Source organism: Dermacentor variabilis, chromosome 5 (assembly GCF_050947875.1).
Source record: "Dermacentor variabilis isolate Ectoservices chromosome 5, ASM5094787v1, whole genome shotgun sequence".
Taxonomy (NCBI): domain Eukaryota; kingdom Metazoa; phylum Arthropoda; class Arachnida; order Ixodida; family Ixodidae; genus Dermacentor; species Dermacentor variabilis.
The window spans coordinates 62856328-62875256 of record NC_134572.1 but is presented as its reverse complement, the minus strand read 5'-3'; the positions used below and the strand labels follow the sequence as shown (position 1 = coordinate 62875256).

Sequence of the window (18929 nt, the reverse complement as noted above, 5' to 3'; positions counted from 1 at the left end):
CGCGGCGAATGAAAGCAAAGGAAAGATCAAGGAATTGCAGCGTTTAACACGTGGTCGGGAATTATAAGTGTGCGCCTTTTTTTTTTCTTGTATTAGATACGCTGTCCTTGATTTTAACAGCTCTTGCGAATCATCGTAGCCACACAGTTCCCCCCAAGTATGTACTAGCGATGGAGATGTATCACGTCTTCGAAAGGACCTACGACGTTAGTTTGGACCTGCTATAATTAGTCTTAGCTTGAAGTGGCGTCTAGGAAGCTGCTGACCAACGCGTCAGGAAGAAAGCGCTCCTGGCATAAAGCAAAGGACATCGTTTGAGGGCGCAGAGGAACACACGGTACAGCGGGCCAGCGGCGCTGGCCGGCTTTCCGACGTCGGGTTCAGCGCATCGCGGGCTCACCTTGGGAAACATGCTTAAGTGCATGCAGGGGTGGGGAACCCGTTTCGGAGCGGGCGGCGACGACCCTTGCTAGCCCGGCCGGTTGCTCACCTGCAGCGGCTGCAGCGAGGAGCTCCATCGAGAGGGGACTGCGGCGACAGTCAGTGTACCGGCTGTCCGTGCGGCCCGCCGTCAGCGAAGAAGAACCATGCTGGCCACCGCTGCCGTCGCCGCTGCGACGCTGCTGCTGCTGCTCGTCGTCTGTGGCCCCCTCGCCGCGAGAGCTCGGCACGGTAGGGAACCACCTCGGCTCTCTTTTCTTTATTCCTCCAAGTTGTTGCGTGCCACCTTTATCGGCCACCGGGGAAAACATACAACACCGGTTACGCAGCGTGCCGCTGGGTTGCGGGCGCGCGAGATGCGTTGTCGAGGCAACAACGCGCGGCTTGCCGAAGGAAGTGTGGCTCCTCGTTCTCGAGGGCTCGACAGGCGGCGGAAAATTTACTGTCAAGCCGTGAGTCGGCAGAAAATGGAGTTCAACTATACAGTTAAGATCTGTAAAGGTTTGCCTCCGCGTTAAGTTCGGCCTCGGGCACAACCGTACTGTGCCTCGGCTTCTGGGTAATTGAAGTCTTACGACCCTACGCTCGTAAAAGGTCCGACCCAATTGCGTGGTTCGAGAGGGCAAAAGTTTGCGCTCCTCGTGGACGTCAATGGCAGCGTGTTATTCTTGTTCGGGTGCTCCGGTTCAAGTAGCACACGTGTATAGCGGCTCCTAGTGGCATGCTCAAGTCAGTTGAAGAGGTCGGCGACAGAGATATATCGTGCTCATCTTTGTTAGTGCTGTTCTTTTATGTCACTGTCCTTACTATTTTATTTTCTTCAGCAACTCCAGTGCGCCTGGCCCCGTTATGGTAGAGAAAACCATGCCGCGCGAATGGACTGCGCACACACAATAACGCTATTCTTCCGTGCGCACAAACTCAATCGAGAGCTGTGGTGGCGTGAGTGCCCGTGTCAAATCTATCATCGTAGCAAATGGCCCAACTGGATGGGTACAGATCAGCACGGCACCGCCCATTTCAAACATGGGAAACACGCATGTTTGCTTCCCACGCCTGCCAAAGCGCTTGCGCACCGTTTACTGACAGTTCCGCTGTTTCCCTTATGAAGGATGTCTGAGAAGAAAGGGAGGCGTAGCAAATATGAAACCAGCTGTGGCACCTGCAACGCACCAGCACTGACCAGCCCGCAAACAGCAGCCCTAGACTTGTCGGAGTAAACCTACAGTTATGTTAGGTAGTTGAACGTCTGCGAATCAATCTGGTCTGCCCGTGTCACCGGCGTTCCTATATACAAATTTTTTTTTGTTGCTGTTCAGTAACACATCCATGACTTATTTAATTAACTGCGGTAGGAGTGCACTTTTCGTTATGATGCGTTCATTCTTGTGCTCCTAAAGGATGCATCAAGATCTGTAGAGGCGCGTTGATCGGCTATTTCTTTCAGCCTTGCATTGCCCTAAAGCACTTTCCGGTTGTACTCGTTTGTCGCGGACGTGTTTCGAAGAACAGCACGGTTCCGTAGGTGAACACTGCGTATCGAGTTCTTACGTGTATGACCAGCCAGTTCACTAAAACATCGGTCACGAATTTGCAGTGTATAAATGAAATGTAGACAGATCACGTATAGTCGTTGTAGTAAATGACGGAACGGAACTTGCAGTAGTGATTGAGTGACCATAAGCACAACCGCGCGAGTTCAGTTCGCTACTACGGTGGTTGTACTCTAATGAATGCATACGACAACAGTGCTCGCGTACCGCATGTCAAACGACCCGGTTTGGTCGGAATCATGCAGAAGTCGTTTTTTTAGGCGTCCCACATAGCCCGATGTGTAGTTTGGCAAATTTAAACCCGCTAAATTAGACGTGCATGCAGATAAAGCTTGCTTAAAGAAAAACCGCCTATACTCCAAACCATTCTTCATCTTTATGCAGCGATAAAGTACAGTAGTGATTCAGAGCTAGAAAATGTCTATAATTTCTATGATTAAACATCACATTAAACATCGGAGGAACGTGTGCTCCAGGAGCCCCTAACAGGCATCAGTCCAAGCACGAATAATTTGCTATCGATGCATCGCAGCCGTATTTAAGGCAAATTTTTAATAGTGTGACATGACTGGACAGTGTTAGCGTTGCGGATGCTCTCCGTTCATGCCAGAGATGTCTATGAAATAATACTCCATGCTGCACTACCATCACGCCTTCCAGACTTCTCGTAAATCATTTAACTGAGGGTTGTACTACATTTTAATGCCTAAGTAAGGTTTTGAGAGCGTGTTCATCGTTAAGCTACCTTAGAGGCCAGGATATTAGCTCTGTCCTACAGGTTTGTTGATTTTACTAGAACGCATATATATCGAATAGCTCATGTCACGCAGCATCACATTAAGGCATCATGGCTGGCCTTACAGATATAAATAACATTTATCTCGCACCGGCAAATGCTGAGCTCTCATTAAGTCAGCTTACCGAAGCTGAAGCTATGCATGGTGCTCGGAGCACACTGGTGTTGATCCGCCAGTTCAGGCGACGCATCTTCCGCTGGCCATGCAGTATGCGGGTTTGCGTTCAACCTAACCGGCAGATTATAGCGCCTAAGCGGCTCTGGCTGTTCCAGCAACCACTTTCAAATATTTCATTGGAGACCGACTTTCTTCACGGCTGCATTTTTCCATGCCACCGACCCTACCGACGCCCTCTGCAGACTGCGGCTTAAGAGAACGAGAGTATGCCGCGTTCAACATCATCGGAGGAGCTCCAGCGCTTCCAGGCGAGTTCCCCTGGCAGGTGAGTTTCGTCACGATCGTTTCAGAACAAGGAAAATAAGAAGCGCGAGAACCGTGAACAGGAAACTAACTAAAACAGAAACGGAAACACGCCGGACGGTGCTGACTTGTGGCCGAGTTTCGAGCGTTGCATGGTGGCTATAAATATCTCCGGCCAACCGGGACAAACAAAAACGATAAAAGTCTGACGCCCGCGTATAAGACTTGCGGCCGGGCCAAGGTAACCTGAAGCGAGCGATGAGAAAATCGATACGAATCAAACTGCTCCGCACGAACGCTTGACTCAGGTGTTTACTGTCGACTGGGCGCCGGCAGCCCGACTCTTCGATCCCTTCCGTCGCTTCCTTTTTCATTGCTTCTGAGAAACAGAAATGAAGTCTGAAATCGCTGGCCGCTTGGCCGAGCCGCACCACTCTATGTAATCGCCAATATTTCACAGCTGAAAAGACAGGGATGACATTAAGGTAAGCAAATTCTTAGTATATGTACTTCAAACAATAAAGGTATCTAAAGAAAATGAAAGTACTACGAAAATACCTGGCGCCTTATTCAGCAAACTGGAAACGGCAAGCCGGCTTGCACACCGCCAAAAATGTTCACTTCGTGACATTACGTGCCATTTTTTGTACAAGTATCACAGAGGGCACACAATGAATAACGCGACACAGAATCCCCGGGCCGTAGCTCTGCATTTCTTTTAAAAACAGCAATAAATAAAAGAATGTACAACGTAATTATCACAAGAAACGCAATGGAAATGTCGACCAAACCTGAATGAAATGAAGATATATTTTTAAGAAACGTTATTTTCGTTATTAAAAAAGCTCAGTGCCCTTTCACTCTGTGAAGAAGGATGACCAGCGAATCTGTGTATGTGGGCCCCTTAATGGCGAACTGCACCTCCGCCGCATTTCGGCCCGGCATTGCACTATCTCCGGGACCGGCCCACGTATCGGGCGTTTTTTTTCTTACCACGCCAACAACGACACCAAAATTACCCGCCGTGGTTGCTCAGTGGCTATGGTGTTGGGCTGCTGAGCACGAGGTCGCGGGATCGAATCCCGGCCATGGCGGCCGCATTTCGATGGGGGTGAAATGCGAAAACACCCGTGTGCTTAGATTTAGGTGCACGTTAAAGAACCCCAGGTGGTCGAAATTTCCGGAGTCCTCCACTACGGCGTGCCTCATAATCAGAAAGTGGTTTTGGCACGTAAAACACCATAATTTAATTTTTTAATTTTAACGACACCAAAATTCCCTTGGACGATAGAGGCATACAGTTTCGCTGTAAAATTATATCAGCGTAACGTTTCGCATCGGTGGCAACGATTCGTCGATCGGCAGTCATGCAGAGGAGGCATATGTGGGGAGCGATCGCCTCTTTTCGCTTTGTACAAATCAACTAGTCTTCACTAACCTACATGTGCATTTGTGTTCACCGTTTTCAATGACAAGGAATGCGCTACCAGTTCAGAGCTGCTCAGAGTCAATCAAAGTGAGAGAGAAAACACGTAGAACCTGATTTCGACGAAAGTTAAGCGTTTCCTTGCCTTGATGTGCCAGAATATTTCAGCGGGAACGACACGCATTTGTGCTACGGAGCTTTAAACGGTGTCCGTCCTCCCAGCACGCCTCGTTCTCTTTCTCAGGATACGCACAGTGTTTGTCTTTCAATCTCCGTCTTTAGAATAACTACTGCGCCATTTGGACTTGCTCGAATAAATAAAAATGCGTTCATCATTTATTAAAGTTGGTTATGACAGCGAGTGATCGTGGTTTTGGTTCATCAGACGCGCTTTTTCTCTCGCTTCTTTCTTTAATGTTGAGAAGCGCCACAGTATCTTTTAATAATTAACTTTCTTGCTATTTCCCGCTCACGAAAAAAAATTTACTCGCCATCCCGGTGCTGCGAAAGCGGATGTCCAGCGAAGCTTTGAAAACCACCACTACAACTGCCGAGGGGGGTAGGCAATGCTTTATTGATATTTAGTAATGGTAGTAAGGGTAATTTAGAATAATTGTAGTAATGGGAGTAATGGAAATTTTTACAGCACGCTGCTACTACTCGTATTGCCGTTTCTTTTTCCCTTTGCCGCTCCTTGTATTCACGCTGCTTCTCGGGAGTCCTCACTATGCATAGATTGCTTATATATAGCGATCCTGCAATAACAATGAAATCAGTTGCTAGGCTGGTTCTTTTACAAACGAAAGGCTAGTGACCTCACTCGCCACGTCGCAAGCTGCCGTCGCCGCGGCAGCTTGCGCGCCAGTAATCTTTACCGGGAAGTGTATGCGGGGAACGCATATCATCAAATATATGGTCCGGATGTTTTTGTGTTCGTTCTTTATCGAAACGGATGCGGTTCTGTATGTTGCATGCGTGCTTCCAAAAAATGCATGTCCTTTTCGCTTCACTTTGCTGAGTGCTTGAGTCCTGCTTCACCTCCGCCGCGGATCGACCTGGTATTGCACGACCTCAGGGATCGGCCTACATATTCGCTCGCGGACATGGACAAGAAAAATACCGACCAACGAAATGCTAACAGTTTCGCGGTAAATAGACATGCAGGGAAGGGGGAAGGACTTAGGGAGCACCTTGTGTGAACTCAACCCCTTCTTATTAGTGTCTGCCATGTGTCAAATTCAAATCACACACACGCACACACACATGTGTGTGCGTGTGCGTGTGCGTGTGTGTGTGCGTGTGTGTGTGTGTGTGTGCGTGTGCGTGTGTGTGTGTGTGTGTGTGTGTGTGTGTGTGTGTGTGTGTGTGTGTGCGTGTGCGTGTGCGTGTGCGTGTGCGTGTGCGTGTGCGTGTGTGTGTGTGTGTGTGTGTGTGTGTGTGTGTGTGTGTGTGTGTGTGTGTGTGTGGAGAGATCGACAACGGATCAATCCTTGGCATCTTAGTGTTGAGGCGACAACCAAAGTGCATCTTCAATGTCATTCTGTATTTCTGTCGCTGCTGCTGGCTCTTCGGATTTTCCTTTAACACAACTCGGCCGACTGCACCAATGCATATATATATATATATATATCATCATCATCATCATCATCAGCCTAGTTACGCCCACTGCAGGGCAAAGGCCTCTCCCATACTTCTCCAACTACCCCGTGGCCATGTTGTCCCTGCAAACATCTTAATTTCATCCGCCCACCTAACTTTCTGCCGCCCCCTGCTACGCTTCCCTTCCCTTGGAATCCAGTCCGTAACCCTTAATGACCATCGGTTATCTTCCCTCCTCATTACATGTCCTGCCCATGCCCATTTCTTTTTCTTGATTTCAACTAAGATGTCGTTTACCCGCGTTTGTTGCCTCACCCAATCTGCTCTTTTCTTATCCCTTAACGTTACACCCATCATTCTTCTTTCCATAGCTCGTTGCGTCGTCCTCAATTTCAGCAGAACCCTTTTCGTAAGCCTCCAGGTTTCTGCCCCATATGTGAGTACTGGTAACACACAGCTGTTATATACTTTCCTTTTGAGGGATAGTGGCAACCTGCTGTTCATGATTTGAGAATGCCTGCCAAACGCACCCCAGCCCATTCTTATTCTTCTGGTTATTTAAAGTAGAGGAACAAGTAGGTGTAGATCTAGGCCGCTACACAAAGGAAATGAAGTTATCGAGTACATCACTTACCAGACAGCAAAAGGATACTAATGAAATTCATGGTATGTTTCTTTATTTGACATCTAGTTTCGCGCTCAGAGTTTCGCGGGGCGCCTTCATTGAGAGAAACTACTTATCAGCTGTGCTAAAAGCAAGTCTAAACCCACAGTTTTGCAGAAACTGATGCTTCAATATGAATTTGGTATTCTGTTCAATTATGGACCATATTACGCTCATACTTCAGCTACCTTGATATGCCGTCTCTGTCAGAGCCTGCATCTGTCTCTTAACACCCTGTTCACATCATGCAGGTTTCAGTGCGCAAGACGTCGGCCATGGGTTCAAGGCACCACTGTGGAGGAGCACTGCTTACGGATCGATGGGTGCTCACAGCGGCCCACTGCGTTGTCGAGTAAGTGGTCATCTAAGAAACGTCGCATGCACGTATGCACTTGATGCGCGCAATGGCAGCCACTTGAGGGCTCTCTGGCACGTATGCTACGATAAATATGTAACAGCAGAGAGATGAGATGGGAAAGAGCGGGTGGTTAACGAGAAGAGAGGCTTCTGGGTTTGCTCCATCCCACTAAGAGAGGGCTAATGGAGCAAAGAAAGATTGAGGGTACAGTGGAGGAAAAACGCAAGAGCGTAAAAACAAATAAAGAAAGGGGACGACGCCGGGAACTCGGAAGCATCAGAACGTCTCCAATAGGTTTCTCGAGCTTAGAAACTTCACTGCAGCATTGACTGATTTCTGGTGCGACATCCGAACAGTCAACTTCCTCACGCGCGACTGCCTGTGTGCGCTGTAGCGAGGACAACGACAAAGGACACCGTACGATAGTTTCCTTGCTGCCGCAGTCAGGAAAAGCATTATATACTGTCGGCCATTTCGATGCGGAAAGCAAAGGATCTTGTGAATACTACGCCGAGCCACAGTTTGCAGATACCTGTTGTTTCGGTTTCGGACAAAATAGATGGGGGACGGTGTTTTATCACGACGCGTCGTGGCTTAAAGGCGAACCAATTACAAAGGGTCAGTCTAGCTAGAATCATACATTATGACGCTAAAGACCTTAAGCATTTCCTTGGCGCCAACAAATGTTTTATCGCCTGCAACGTTGTAGTTCAAGACAGTTCGTCAGTTCAACACAGCAGTTCGCATGAGAAATCGGACGAAAACACTTTATCTGCCCGTCAGGGCTGCTCAGGTATCGAGTGTCACGTATGCACTCTTCTCTGATGCTGTTTCAACATACCTAACTCGTCCCAAGCCGTTAGCACGCTAGGGTAGTTAGGTTTGACTATTCCTACTTAGGTGTTTATGTTGCTATAGCTAACTGAAGCACTACGTTGAAAGAGACAGGATCAGCGCCTATCCTGTCTTCTGTATGTTCTGTTTTTGTTTCCTAGCGCTTTACATGTGTCAGAGCCCAGCGCTTCTTTAAGACATGTCGCATCAGAGAGCATTCTACAGTCAAACTTCAGCCAGCACAATTGGAAAATCAATATGACAGTTTTTTTTTTATCAGAAGCGCAATACTACAGCCTGCGTACGACCGCTCATGTTTGTTCCGAACTCCCTTGCGCCGACAGCACTCGCGCCTGTTGCCACTCGAAAAACAGGTTCCTCCCCCGGCCGTGCACTAGCTGTCGTTTGGAGACATTCTGTTCGCCTTAGTTATAGCTCATAATCTTTGAAGGCCCATTTCAAGAGGTTCCTTCCATACGCAACGAGGTCAACTTCCGGCCAGATTACCCGTCCACAACAGCAGAGACAAGCACGCGCTTTCTTTGACACGGGCACAACAGTTTGAAATCTCATTAAGAGACTAAACACAAAGAGAGAGAGAGAGTAACAGCTATGAGGGTACCCTTCTGTTCTCCATCTTTTTCTTTTTATGTTACTTCTAGCAATCCTTTTTCACAAGGGATATTGTGCGAAGAGTTCTAAAGAGTGCGGCGAGAGTGCGGAGAGAATTCAAATCTGTTCTTTCTTTGTTTCTTTTTGTTAAGCCAAATATGCGCGATAAATTCTGTCATATAGACCAAACGCGTGCTGCCAGTGAGGCCCTCCTTCCGCGCAAGTCGCTGCTCGTCCAGCGCTTTCCATGCTGTCCACGCGCAGCCGAAATAGTGCTGGAGGCGTCGTTGCGAAAGAGTCGCCCTCTGTTGACTGCGCTCGCAGTCACCGCGGAGCGAAGTTGAGAGTGAGCGCGAAACTCAGTTTCATCGCGTGACGAGTGCCACGCCAGAAAAGTTCGAACCAGTTTTGCCGCGCGTTTTGATGCGATCCCTCGGCGTGAAAGCGCTGTCGCACTTTCGCAAGCTGTTAATCGAACGCAGGCGTTGCAGTCACCTCCATATTACAAAGATAAACTAATTAAATGCTGGGATTTTACATGCCGATGTCACGATATAATTAGGGGCACGCGGTAGTGAGGGATTCCGGAATAATTTTGACCACCTGGGGTTCTTAAACGTGCGCGCAATGCACAGTTCGCGGACATTTTTGCGTTTCGCCGCCGTCGGAATGCGGCCGCCGCGGGTGTGATTTGACCCCGCGACCTCGTGCTTAGCCGCGCAACGCCAACACTACGGAACCACGGTGGGTCATATTACAACGTGATGGTGAAGATGATACGGCAAAGGATAAGTATGTTGACGACAAAGGTGACAATACGCAAAAGTTTAAGCCTACTAGACGTGGCAGAATGAATCTCGATGCCCCGATGGCGCTTGCATTTCGTCTTTCTTTCACTACTCGACCGGTGCATGCAAGATTATAGAGCAGCTGCTGAGCCTCGGAACGTGAATCACTCATTGAGTCGTGAGTGAATGTTTGTAACTCAGGCCAACGGGGAACCAGTGCCTTCCAGGACGCCGTACGGCAGTTTGAACGTACAGCTAATGCTGATGTCATGCAGTGGGGAGGCCACGAAAATGCCATGGCAATACATTTCGTGTCAAGGATTGCTTTCGCCTAATGCGTCCAGCCAAGTTCTGTCCATGGCCATGCGCGGTGGGAAAAGCGCATGCGCTCGCATACGTTTTTGCCCGCCGGTTAGAAGAAATAATGCAAGATTGTACGCGTTGCTTCACACATTCATTGAAGCGTACAGAGAATGACATTGAATTGGAAAGGCTTCGTGCAATGCGTCGCCGGGCTGAAACGAGGTACAGGCGCACGAAGTCAATTATTGACCTCCCAGTAGCTCCGCGCATGCAAAAGAAGATACAACACCGAATGGATAGCGGAGACGAACTCTACGCTGGGACCCGCCGTCGTTGCTTAGTGGCCATGGGGTAGGGCTGCTAAGCACGAGGTCGCGGGTCGAATCCCGGCAGTGGCGGCCGCATCTCGATGGGGGGCGAAATGCGAAAACAGCCGTTTACTTAGATTTAGGTGCACGTTAAAGAACCCCAGGTGGTCTAAATTATTCCGGAGTCCCCCACTAGGGCGTGCCTTCTAATCAGACTGCGGTTTTGGCACGTAAAACGCCATAATTTATCTCTCCGTTTGCTGACCGATCCACAGAGGTGGTGAAGTGGTAGTGTGTGCGCCTTGTATGTGGGAGGTCTTGGATTCGAAACCTGCTGCCGTCGGTAACCCACTGGTTTTCTGATGGGTAGTCATGTACCACGATCCGGCGCTCAGTTGTTTTTATGCGTTCTCATCTCGGAAGGGGCTCCCGTATAGAGATTTGCGAAGGACTCTGGGCGCGCCTTGTCCCACCACAGCTTTGGTGAAATAGTCCACGCCGACGAATGCTGCCGCCGAGTAGCATTCGTACCAGTAAAAAGGTACGAGTGCGCTCAATGGCCCGGTGCTCGACAACTGCAGTAGTTTCAAACACTTGGAAGGTCATCCGCCTGAAGCGTAGTTGGCAGGCCGGAACCGCCAGAGGAACACAAAGTTCGCAAATGCGCTATGCATTCCGACCGATAAATTGCTCACCTTGTGGGACACTTATACGGGCTAATCATTTTTTAAGTTTTAGTTAATCTTTAAAGATCGCCTGTAGCTGATAGCATAATTCTTGTGGTTGAGCTGGATTATTCGAAGAGGCGGACATTACTAGCACGGGAAATCTAAACACATGTTCATCTAATTAACAAGAAATCACGAATTACCTTGCAAATTAATTGCCTTTCGGCAGATATTGCAATTAACAAATTGTAGCCGGTAAGCTTTCAAGACGTATCCACTTGAAATAAATTTCAACGATAACACCAGTATGGAGATAATATTTCCTGAAGTGTGGGACGATGTAGATGGGCGTTCCAATTACTTTTGGCACGTTAAACCCCCATATCTTAATTTTTTTTTTCAATTACTTTCGTGCTTCAATGTATAAAAGAGCGCTTTGTCAAAAAAAGTAAGTCGAACAAAAGCGCATGTTTACCGCGAATTTGATAGCGCGTACCTTGAAACTGGTGTCATTCTGGGAATTCATTCCAATTGGATACGCATTGCAAACTCACGGACTACAATTCGTAAATTGCAATACGTGTCGCAAAGCAATTCATTAAGATTTTAATTAGTGATATTTTGTTTTAGTTTATCGTACAAGTAATTTCCACCTCCCTTAATACCTTCCCAACCCCCCTAAAGGAGTAGAATTATGCTATCGCCAAAGACGATTTTTAAATGTTCCGCAAAACTGAAGATCACCGCATATATCCTTATGTGTTTCGTAGTAAATCTTCTGTGACCGTGTTAAAACTTTTGAAGCAACCCACGTGAACCTTGGGACATCATTGTTCACTAGATCACCAATACTAGCGATGTACTTCGGCACCATAATATTGTTACGTCAAGTGCGTAAAAGGGACGCGGAGATCAAGAAGGGAAGAGGAGAACCAAGACTGTGCAGCGGCCATTCCTGTTGTTCGTAGCCTGCCGTTCCTGCTCTCGCACGCCTAAATAAACCCTATTTCCCCATGCTTGTAACAATATTATTTATTTATTTATTTATTTGCTTATCTATTTATTAGTTTGTTTATAATATTATATATTTGTTTGTTTACCTGACGGTCTTATTCAAGTATATGACGATACTGCCGACGACGGTGACGGCTGCCAAAAACACCATTAATTTTAGACGATAGGAGGGGACTTGTCATTGCTCTACAAAGAAAAAGGAAGGAAGCAGTCGTAGTAGATGCACAAGAAGAAGAAGAAGCAAAAAAGAAGAGGGGGGGGGGGGTGTCTCGACGGGTAACAGAGAAGAAACAAACAAACAAAATGTCTAGTGCAAGCTTCGAGAGCTTACCGCCAAGTGCACCTGTTACCGGAAACGCCCAGTTCGACCAGAGTTACCGAGCATTGAATGGTTGCTGCGCTCGTTCGTCGGCTATCTGCTCGAGTGATTGCGCCCGAGGGAACAGCGTTCTCGAAACGCCGCTTCGATTTGCCAATCGTCACGGCACAGCACGAGCTTCTGCTTCACGGCACCCGGGAGAGCCCGAGTCCCACAGCGCCAATTAGCGGAAGGCCCCAACTTCGCGTCGACGTATATAGCGGCCCACCGATGCTGTGGTTTCGATTCTCGCCGTCTTCCGACCCCAAAACTTGCTGATGTTGATGCTGATTTGCTTTCGAGCTTACTCTGCGAGCATAGAATTTCCTTTCCTTTCGCTCTGCTTTTCTTTTTTTTTTAGCGCCCCAAGAGGAAATTGCTTACCTATGAGCGCATAAATACTCTTATTACCCAACTACCAAACCGACTTCGTTTTGTTTAGTTGAAATAATTAGAAAATTGAAATATTGATGATTTCTAGGAGTCGATACCTTATCTAGGCTCTCAATTTACAAAAATTCTCTTAAATACATAAATCTTGTATCATCTCTGTTACTGCGCGGGAAAAAGTTAAGCGGTGCTACGACTAAATCTCTCCCGCAGGTATGTGTGCCACGTTGGAAAGAACTAAGCGTCAACATCAACTAAAGAAAGGCTTTCAGAAGTCGCGTGATTTTCTTGTGCAACTTCGTCATCTTGTAGATTGCATGCAGTCGTGCATTCGCGCGCTTCTTGTCGTTGTTTTGTGAGTTGACTTTGAACCATGCTTTGAAATAAACCATCCTCGCTATTCAAAAGTAGAAGAGGCACGGGAAAGAATTTGTAGCCTGCCTGGGAGGGAAAAAAATGACGCGAACACGCGACATACATGGGCTTCGCTGCCACGACGCACGCGTTCTGTTTGTGCAAGGTGCATTTGGGTAAACACACGTATATTTGAACAAGTTGTCTCACACAGCACCACACCGGCAGAGCAACGAGAATGGAAGAACAAGGTTATTCGCAACTTGGCTGCTTTGGTACATTAAGCAGATATTAACACTACGAAAACAGGTCCAGCGCGATTTGCTCGCATGTTTGTTTCAGTCTGGAAAGATGGACAAGCGGTAGAAGATCTTGAGTCCCTGAAAGCAGCGCACAGCCGGAACCATTTCCTGTTTTAGCTGCCATGCCAAAACCACTTGACGCGACGACACCACCACAACCAAGTGGAAGAAAGCACAGGCATAAGTAGTCTTTAAAAAAATATAAAAAATTGTTAGGAGCACAGTCAGCCATGCAATTACACTACCTTGAGCATGCTGAAAGTGTAGGAACGTGGTTGCTTGTTTCCTTGTCCTTTCTAGAGTTCCTTGCGAACCTTTACGATTAGAACCCTGCCTAAGCACAGCTTCTACCAGCAGGAAGTTCTTTTGCTTTCTTAAGTGGGCGGGAGAGGGTATGCCAGGTCTAATGAGGCCCATACTTGAGAGCTCTGTTGTTTGACTTGTAGTGCCCGTTCTCCGGCACTCTACTTACAAGTATGAACCACTCGAAACCTCTTCGCCACAGAACCCCCTCCGCCGTCGCTAAGAGCACTTTCCTCCACGTTTTCCCAGTCGTACAGACAACGTTCTGCGGCTGTGTCCTCACGCGGAGTTCCATAGTCTCGTAGAAAGGCTCCAAGATTCCTTTCTCTTCGGCCAGCCTCGTGTTCTTCGTCGACAAGAAGGCTTCTGCAGGCTGCGCCTCTGCAAGTACACCTAGTGATGCTCGGTGTGACTGAAAAGGCCCTGACAGGAGATATTGCAAAACAGAGGTTTGCAGACCGATACTACTTACGTAGCTATTGGCAGCTCATCGCGGGCGCCAAGTCACTTCCTGCGTCTTGCGCACGGTACGGAGTCGGTTTCTATCAGAGAAAAAAAAAAGCTTTCCTAGATAGTGCAGCAACTTCAGACTAATTGACGGAAGCAATAATTATCATGAATGCGATCCCACGTATGTGTATACAACAAGCCTATTGCGAGATTACCCATATGCGATGTCGAAACAATCAAGCAGCCAAAGAGAGAGAGAGAGAGATGAAAAGAAAGATAGGTGGTTAACCAGGGTCTATCTTTGGCTGATTGCCCTCTACTAGAGAAAGGGAAAAAGGATGTGAAAGGAGAGGAACGAAGAATATAAGACTCTGTGTGGACGTCGTCCTACAATCTGTCGAGTGAGAGAGAGATAAACAAGGGATGACAGGCAGGGTAGCCATAATCGCGCCCGGTTGACTACACTATACGGGGGGATGGGGTCAAGAAAAATAAGATGGAAGAAGGAGGGTTAGTGTGCACACACTCACACATGAATATTAATTCCTACATAGTTACCAGGCCTAGCTATACCTAGTTGCCTCCACACTAATATTATCGGAAGCCTAGAGTTGTCGCCTTCACAAATGTAAGAGCCCTATATGCGCTTAATCTCGTCAATACGCACGACAAACGAGAAATATAATGCCGTCCATTTCTAGCACATGGCACGCCAAGTGAACGGCTGTCTTTATAAGCATACCGCTGCCTGCTGTAGGAAGCGCAATCCAATTTTACTTGATTCAGTGTTTCTGCTGCCTGCCAGCAGAAACCATAGGATGCACTGAGTACACGCCTCTGTCGGTGCAAACTTTCAGCCATCCATGACGAGCGCTACACGAAGCTTCAGTAACAAAGCTCCAAGGAAGCGAGGTAGACCATGAACACGGGGAGGAAATACGGATGCAGCTGAAACTCGCTTACTAGGCTGCCGCTCAATCAAATGATGGTTGATTATTCGCATTGTGGACTTTCCCAGAACATTATTTTGTAAAAGGGACGCTAAAGAGGTAAATTAATTAGAGCTGTTTTATTACATTAGCCTTCTACAATACCAAAAAAATGACCCTCTTATCAAGAGATGAAGTGCTTAAGAAAGAAAAGACGCGTGAGAAAATGAATGTCCACCTAGTAGACATGCCCGTTTCGTCTGCTACTGAAGTTGTGATTCGCTGGGCCGGTGTATACGTCAGAAGGACACAGGCGCCCTCAGGCAATCAGCACTTCAGTGGCAGACGTCAATTGACATGTCCACTAGGCGGACACTCGCAGCACACCCCTTGACGCGTTGATTGACAGGAGACGCCTTTCTCCTTCTGAAGCATACCCCGGCCCAGCCAATCACAACTTTACGAGCAGACGAAATGGAGATGTCCACCAGGTGGACACTTACAGAACACCCCTTGCCTTCCCCCACCAAAGGTGGCCGAAATTATGCCGGAGTCCTCCACTATGGCATGCCTCATATCGTAAGACCCGAGGATCATTTTTTTTGGCCCTGACGTCATCAATTTTGACGGCATCTATTCATGCTTAGTTAATGAAGAAACAAGGACTACATTGTATTTCAACATTGCCAAAGACTGATTTAAGTCAATTTTCATAAGCACCCGCCATGGTTGCTTAGTGGCAATGGTGTTGGGCTGCTGAGCAGAAGGTCGCGAGATCGAATCCCGGCCACGGCGGCTGCATTTCGATGGGGGCGAAATGCGAAAATATCCACGTACTCAGATTTAGGTGCACGTTAAAGATCCCCAGATGGTCGAAATTTCCGCAGTCCTCCACTACGGCGTGCCTCATAATCAGAAAGTGGTTTTGGCACGTTAAACCCCATAATTTAAGTTATTTTTTTTAATTTTGATAAGTTTTACTGAATTGCAAAAGTCCGAACACACAACAGAACATCTTGATATTTGTAAATTCACACTGACACAGCGCTGTTCTGGTGCGAAATCTAAGAAATTAAACTTTAAACATTGTTCTTTTTTTCTTCTCACAATCAACATATTGCCGCGACGTTATTTAAAAAGATAGAGTGAAATAATGTTTGATCAGACTTAGCTGATTTAGTGTTTCGTTTCAGTGTCCCTTAAAGCATTCAGGGTAGTATGATATAAATACGACGGCGAAGCCAATCTTGGTCGCCGTACAACTATTCTGTCTGCAACGGTCTTGACAGACACGGCGTGTGAAAGGCGGAAATGTTACGTTCTTGGAACACGGCACGGCCCCACCTATATACTGCCGAACAATCAATATTTCTCTTCGGAGGGCAATACTCTTGCTCTGCAATCTGAGTTCTATTTCTGAGTGGTATTGATATATATATATATATATCTCTCTTTTGGAGCAGATCTTAATGTCTATGTGCCGCATTAATATATTAAGTAGGCTGAGCTAGAACCAGCCGACACGCTCCACAGTCCAGAGGCGACTTGCGACAATCAAAGAAGACGCCGACCGATAACGAAAGAATGTCAGCACGAAACGCGACTTCCTCTTCGAGAGAGCTTTCAATGCTCTGGCAGCACAATGAGTTACAGAGGCCATTTCGGAACCGAATCGGATCTTCGAGCGCGAAGTCCCCGGGAGTACAATGTGACATACGTCTTTGAAAACGATTGTCCCCGGGACACAGGACCAGCTTAGCGCGACGCTGGGCTGTTTCGCAGTTTCCCCTTTTGTGCCGTCGATATATCGACCTTTTCTGTTTAGGTGGGAGAACGCGGCAGTCTTGAAAGTTGGTATGCCAATATGAGCACCTTTTTTTTATTATTTATTTACTAGTGTTGCATGCGATATAGCACCATGCTAGACCACTATTGATAAAATTCAAAGGAAAGGATGATCGCCTATCTTTACAAAATGCTGAGCTGACTGTCTGGAAAAAGAAACGCAACAGGAAAGGCAAGATAGAAAGCTTAATTTTGTTGGCGGTACTAGCTCATACCGCACACAAGGAATGAACTAAGAAGAACAGGTTCTCATCGAGTGCGAGGCCTTCCAAGCTCAAATTGTAGAGGGTATTACGAAACTCAGGCTATGAAGACCACTAAGTAAAACTGGCTATGCCTAAGTGGTAAATTTCAGATTAGAGGTTTGATCGGATACAATGAGAAAACAGGTTAGTCAGAGGACTAAACGAAGCACCGTAAAGATGGGCAGCGAGGGAATGTTAGGATTTGTGTTCTCTGGAAGCGGATAACTCTCAGTGCACCACTTTACAAAGGAAGACTCGAAGATTCAGTGATTTCGAGGATAACTCGCCGTAAACAACGAAGAAAGGTAAAGACAGATAACAGGTAAGGGAACAAACATGATGTGATCGGCAGACTCTTCCAAATTCTGGATAACCAACCTGCCTAAACTGCAACAAAATTTCACGTATTTATCCACATAACTCCGCAGTACTTCAATGCTCTCACATGTTATTGACTGTTAAGAACACCGCGCATTACCACTCAATATTTTTTTCTGTATAACAGAAGAAGATTACATCTTCGAGGTATATATTTTAACGCATAGACCAAGCAAGGCCATTTCAAAAGTGCTTGTTTCGTTATTAACACCCGCGCTAGTGGGGTAGTGCCTGCGGCGTTGTACTACTATTCCCGAGGGCATGGTGTCCAAGGCCGGTTGCGGCTGCCGCATTTCGACGGAGGAGAAATGCAGAAACACCCGTGCACCGTGGATTTGGCGCACGTTAAAGAACCCCAGATAGTCAAAATTATTCCGGAGTCCCTCACTACGGCGTGCCTCATAATGAAATCGTTGGTTTGGCACGTAAAACGCCATACTTTCTTTAATCTTTTTCTTCTTTTCGTCATAATATAAATTATCCTTAATATTATTACGATATCATGGAGCGATGCTCAAGGGACGAGCCGCCGCGAGAACGACGAAGAAGTTGGTCGGCGCCCTCGGCACGAGCGAGCGTCAGGTCAGCCTGGCTGCCTAGCTCCAGGGTAAATAACGTGTAAATAGCCTTTTTCGTCTGTGGCTTTCCACACGTAACAATATAAACGAACCAGTAGAGACCATCCACACGCAATATCTTCTGCTGCACACAGGCGCAATCCGTTTTTTTTTCTTTTGCCCTTTCCTTTCTTTATTTCTCCTTTTCCCCCATCACGGTAGGCGAGTGGGCATTTGTCTGGGCAGTCTGCCTGCTTTCCTTGTCTTCTCTTTATTTTTTTTTCTTTGCGTGCCTCATAAGCAGATCGTGCTTTTGGCACATAAGACCCCAAAATTAAATTTTTTCTGCATTATGAGCATCCGCCGAGCAATAAGCTGCCTTCCAGTGTGAGGACCTTGGTCTGCAAAGTTTGTATAAAACTGCATCTCGATGATTTCCTACACTTTCGGTGTCTCACGCTTTTACAGCCCTCCCTATAGACTTTACTACATCGCGTGACAGTGTGCTAGATTTCAATTTATACCCCACCAGCATGCTAGATTTTAGTACTCCTTAATGTAAAGTGCGGCAAGGAGTTAGGCCAGCGCACAAATTTTGAAAGAATTAGCAACGTTCTTCGTGATGAGAGCACACATCATGGAATAGCCGGTGCCATTAGCTGGCACAACCATTTACTTATACTGTATGTCCCGGCTAACGTTAGCCAAGCTCCATAAGTAAAACAATGATTAAAGAAACCAATGCAAGATGCGATCCTGAGACTTACGGTGTTCAGTCATCAGACTTCCGACGACCGATCACCGTAGGTCTTAAAATCGTATCTTGCACTGCGTTTTTTTTTTATTGTACCACGTTTTTTCTTTGTACAGCTTGGCTAACGTTAGGTGGGACACATACGAATGCAAATTGTGCATGCGGGACTCTTTGTAGTGTACTACTTTCACAGCGCACATGAACTTCTACGTTCACGTGAGCGGGAAGGCCTCTGCAGAACTCTGTCTCCCGCCAGTAAAGTGACTCTGCTCGCGCCAA

General features: G+C 47.1%; 1 long non-coding RNA gene across 1 annotated transcript in view; it reads right to left on the bottom strand.

Annotated features, from left to right (window-relative positions):
* Positions 1–18929, bottom strand: part of LOC142582665 (uncharacterized) — a 34500-nt gene that overhangs the window by 12247 nt on the left and 3324 nt on the right. Inside the window, exon 2 of the long non-coding RNA XR_012828467.1 lies at positions 491–727. This is a non-coding gene — a long non-coding RNA (uncharacterized LOC142582665). The remainder of the gene's footprint in view (positions 1–490; positions 728–18929) is intronic.